Consider the following 4,806-nt stretch of genomic DNA (forward strand, 5'->3'; position numbering starts at 1 on the left):
TCTGTCCCCCCTATCTCTCCGTTCCGCGCTCTCTGTACCCCGTCTCTGTTCCCCCCCTCTGTCCCGCCCATCTCTGTCCCCAACCTCTCCGTTCCCCCTCTGTCCCCACTCTCTCTGTCCCCCTTTCTTTCCGTCACCCCTCTCTCTGTCCCCCTCTCTCTGACCCCTCTCTCTCTGTCCCCCTCTCTCTCTGTCCCCCTCTCTCTGTCCCCCTCTCTCTGTACCCCTCTCTCTGTCCCCCCTCTCTCTGTCCCCCTCTCTCTGTCCCCCCTCTGTCTGTCCCCCTCTCTCTGTCCCCCCTCTCTCTGTCCCCCCCTCTCTCTCCCCATCTCTCTGTCCCCACTCTCTCTGTCCCCCTCTCTCTGCCCCCTCTCTCTCTCTCTGTCCCCCCTCTCTCTGTCACCCCTCTCTCTGTTCCCTCTCTCTCTGTCCCCCTCTCTCTGCCCCCCTCTCTCTGCCCCCCTCTCTCTGCCCCTTTCTCTCTGTCCCCCCTCTCTCTGTCCCCCTCTCTCTGCCCCCCTCTCTCTGACACCCTCTCTCTGACACCCTCTCTCTGTCCCCCCTTTCCGTCTCCCGTGTCTCTCCGTTTCCCTCTCCCTGTCCCCCCTCTTTCTATCCCCCCTCTTTCTATCCCCCACCCTCTGTCACCCACTCTGTCCCCCTCTCACTGTCCCTCTCTCACTGTTCCCCTCTCTCCCCCCCCTCTCTGTCCCCCTCTCTCAATAGCCCCCGTTCCCCCCTCTCTGTCACCCTCTCCGTCAGTCTCTCTTTGTCCCTCTTTCCCTGTCCCGCTCTCTCTATCCCCTCTCTCTCTGTCCCCTCTCTCTGTCCCCTTCTCTCTGTCCAACCCTCTCTCTGTCCCCCTCTCTCCCGCTCTCTCAAACCCCCTCTCTCTCTGTCCCCTCTCTCCGTCCCCTTCCCTCTGTCCAACCCTCTCTCTGTCCCCCTCTCTCTCCGTTCTCTTCTCTCTGTCCCCCTCTGTTAATCGCCCCCCCTGTTCACCTCTCTGTCACCCCTCTCTCTTTTCCCCTATCTCTGTCCCCCTTCTGTCCCCCTCTCTCTGTCCAACCCTCTCTCTGTCCCCCTCTCCGTTCTCCTCTCTCCGTCCCCATCTGTCTGTCTCCCTCTCTGTCCCCCCTCTCTCTGTCCCACTCTGTCTGTCCCCCTCTCTCTGTCCCCTCTCTCTGTCCCCTCTCTCTTTCCCCTCTCTCTTTCCCCTCTCTCTTTCCCACTGTCTTCGTCCCCCATCTCTCTCCGTTCACATCTCTGTCCCCCCCTCTCTGCCCCCCTCTCTCTGCCCCCCTTTCTCTGCCCCCCTCTCTCTCTGCCCCCTGTCTCTGCCCCCCTCTCTCCGTCCCCACCTCCCTCCGCCCCCCCTTTCTCTGTCCCCCCTATCTCTCCGTTCCGCGCTCTCTGTACCCCGTCTCTGTTCCCCCCCTCTGTCCCGCCCATCTCTGTCCCCAACCTCTCCGTTCCCCCCTGTCCCCACTCTCTCTGTCCCCCTTTCTTTCCGTCACCCCTCTCTCTGTCCCCCTCTCTCTGACCCTCTCTCTGTGTACCCTCCTCTCCCTCTGTCCTCATCTCTCTGTCCACACCCCCTCTCTGTCCCCACTCTCTCTCTGTCCCCCTCTCTGTACCCCCTGCTCTGTCACCCTCCTCTCTTTCCCCACTCTCCCTGTCACCTTCTCACTCTGTCCCCATCTCTCTGTCCCCCTATCTCTGCCCCCCTCTGACCCCTCTCTGTACCCCCTGCTCTGTCACCCTCCTCTCTTTCCCCACTCTCCCTGTCACCTTCTCACTCTGTCCCTCCCTCTCCCTCTGTCCCCATCTTTCTGTCGACCCCTCTCTCTCTGCAATCCTCTCTCTTCCCCCTCTCTCTTCCCCTCTCTCTCCCCTATCACTCCACACTCTCTCTTGCCCCACTCTCTTGTCCCCCTCTCTGTCTGTCCCTCTCTTTCTGACCCCTCTCTCTGTGTCCCCCTCTTTCTCTGTCCCTCCCTCTCTCTGTCCCCACTCTCCCAGTCTACCCCCTCTGTCCCCCTCTCTCTTTCCCCCCTTTCTTTCCACCTTTTCTCTGTCCCCCCTTTCTGTCCACCCCGCTCTCTGTATCCTCCTCTCCCTCTGTCCCCATCTCTCTGTCCACCTCCCTCTCTCCGCGCCCCTCTCTCTCTCTTCTCCTCTCTCTCTGGCATTCCCCTCTCTGTCCCCACTATCTCTCTGTCCCCCTCTCTCTGTTCCCCTGTCTCTCCGACCCCCCCTCTCTCTGTCACCCCTCTTTCTTCCCCGTCTGCCCCCTGTCTCTGACCCCCTCTGCCTCTGTTCCCTCCAATCTCTGTCCCCCTCTCTCTGACCCTCTCTATCTGTCCCCCTCTCTCTGACCCTCTCTCTGCCCCCCTCTCTCTGACCCTCTCTCTCTGTCCCCCCGTCTCTCTGTCCTCTCTCTCCGTCCTCCTCTCTCTGTACACATCTTTCTCTGCCCCCTCTGCCGCCCTCACTCTGTGACCCCCACTCTCTCTGATCCCCCTGTGTCTCTCCCGCTCTCTGTCCCCCTCTCTCTCTGTCCCCCTCTCTCTGACCCTCTCTCTGTCCCCCTCTCTCTGACCCTCTCTATCTGTCCCCCTCTCTCTGACCCTCTCTCTCTGTCCCCCTCTCTCTGACCCTCTCTCTCTGTCCCCCTCTCTCTGACCCTCTCTCTGTCCCCCTCTCTCTGACCCTCTCTCTCTGCCCCCCCGTCTCTCTGTCCTCTCTCTCCGTCCTCCTCTCTCTGTCCCCCTCTCTCTGACCCTCTCTCTCTGCCCCCCCCGTCTCTCTGTCCTCTCTCTCCGTCCTCCTCTCTCTGTCCCCCCTCTCTCTGTCCCCCTCTCACTGTCCCCCTCTCTCTCTGTCCCCCTCTCTCTGTCCCCCTCTCTCTGTCCCCCCTCTCTCTGTCCCCCTCTCTCTCTGTCCCCCTCTCTCTCTGTCCCCCTCTCTCTCTGTCCCGCCTCTCTCTGTCCCCCTCTCTCTGTTCCCTCCTCTCTCTGTCCCCCGTCTCTCTGTCCTCTCTCTCCGTCCTCCTCTCTCTGTACACCTCTCTCTGCCCTCTCTGCCGCCCTCACTCTGTGACCCCCACTCTCTCTGCCCCCCCTGTGTCTCTCCCGCTCTCTGTCCCCCTCTCTCGGTGCCCCTCTCTCTCTGCCCCTCCTTCTCTCTGTCCCCCCGCCACTGTCTCCCTCTCTCTCCCCCCTCTCTCTGTCACCCCCTGCATCCCCCTGTCCCCCCTATACTGTGCCCCCGTCTCTCTGACCCCCATCTCTCACTGTCCCCCCTCTCTGTTCCCCCCTCTCTCTCTCCCCCCTCTCTCTGTCCCTCCTTCTCCCTGTACCCCTCTCTGTTCCCACTCTCTCTCTCCCCTCTCTCTGTACCACCTCCCTCTGTACTCTCTCTCTCTCTCTGTCGCCCTCTCTCTATCCCCCTCTTCCTCTGTCCCCTCTCTCTGCCCGCGCTCTCTGTTCCTCCTCTTACTCTGTCCCCCTCTCTCTCTGCCCCCTCACTGTCCTCCTCTCTCTCTGTCCTCCTCTCTCTCTGTCCCCCTCTCTCTCTGTCCCCCTCTCTCTCTGTCCCCCTCTCTCTCTGTCCCCCCTCTCTGCCCCCTCTCTGTCCTCCTCTCTCTCTGTCCCCCTCTCTCTCTGTCCCCCTCTCTCTCTGTCCCCCTCTCTGTCCTCCTCTCTCTCTGTCCTCCTCTCTCTCTGTCACACCTCTCTCTTCCCCCCCGCCACTCCTCTCTCTGACCCCGTCTCCCTCTGTTCCCTCCTCTCTCTGTCCTCCTCTCTCTCTGTCCCCCTCTCTCTCTTCCACCCTCTGTGTCCCCTCTTCCTCTCTCCCCTCTCTCTGCCCCTCCCTCTCTCTCTGCCCTCCTGCTCTCAGTTTGCCCCCTCTGTCCCCCCTCTCTCTGTCCCTCCCTCTCTCTCTGCCCTCCTGCTCTCAGTTTGCCCCCTCTGTACCATACTCTCTGCACCCCCTGTCCCCTTCACTCTGTCACCCCATGTCTCTTTCTCCCCCTCTCTATCCCCCTCTCACATTCCTCCTCTCTCTGTCCCACTCTCTCTGTCCACCTCTCTCTGTTCCCCTTTCTCCGTTTCCCCTCTCTCTGTCCCCTCTCTCCGTCCCCCCTCTGTCCCCACTCTCTCTGTCCCCCTTTCTTTCCGTCACCCCTCTCTCTGTCCCCCTCTCTCTGTCTCTCTCTCTGTCACCCTCCTCTCTGTCCACCCCTCTCTGTGTACCCTCCTCTCCCTCTGTCCCCATCTCTCTGTCCACACCCCCTCTCTGTCCCCACTCTCTCTCTGTCCCCCTATCTCTGCCCCCCTCTGTCCCCCTCTCTGTACCCCCTGCTCTGTCACCCTCCTCTCTTTCCCCACTCTCCCTGACACCTTCTCACTCTGTCCCTCCCTCTCCCTCTGTCCCCATCTCTCTGTCGAACCCCCTCTCTCTCTGCACTCCTCTCTCTTCCCCCTCTCTCTTCCCCTCTCTCTCCCCTATCACTCCACCCTCTCTCTTGCCCCACTCTCTTGTCCCCCTCTCTGTTTGTCCCTCTCTTTCTGACCCCTCTCTCTGTGTGTCCCCCTCTTTATCTGTCCCTCCCTCTCTCTGTCCCCATTCTCCCAGTCTACCCCCTCTGTCCCCCTCTCTCTTTCCCCCCTTTCTTTCCACCTTTTCTCTGTCCCCCCTTTCTGTCCACCCCGCTCTCGGTATCCTCCTCTCCCTCTGTCCCCATCTCTCTGTCAACCTCCCTCTCTCCGCGCCCCTCTCTCTCTTTCTCCTCTCTCTCTG

The sequence above is a fragment of the Chiloscyllium plagiosum genome, unplaced genomic scaffold (assembly GCF_037043375.1).
Source record: "Chiloscyllium plagiosum isolate Xiang-an unplaced genomic scaffold, Cpla_swu_hap1 HiC_scaffold_172, whole genome shotgun sequence".
Taxonomy (NCBI): Eukaryota; Metazoa; Chordata; class Chondrichthyes; order Orectolobiformes; family Hemiscylliidae; genus Chiloscyllium; species Chiloscyllium plagiosum.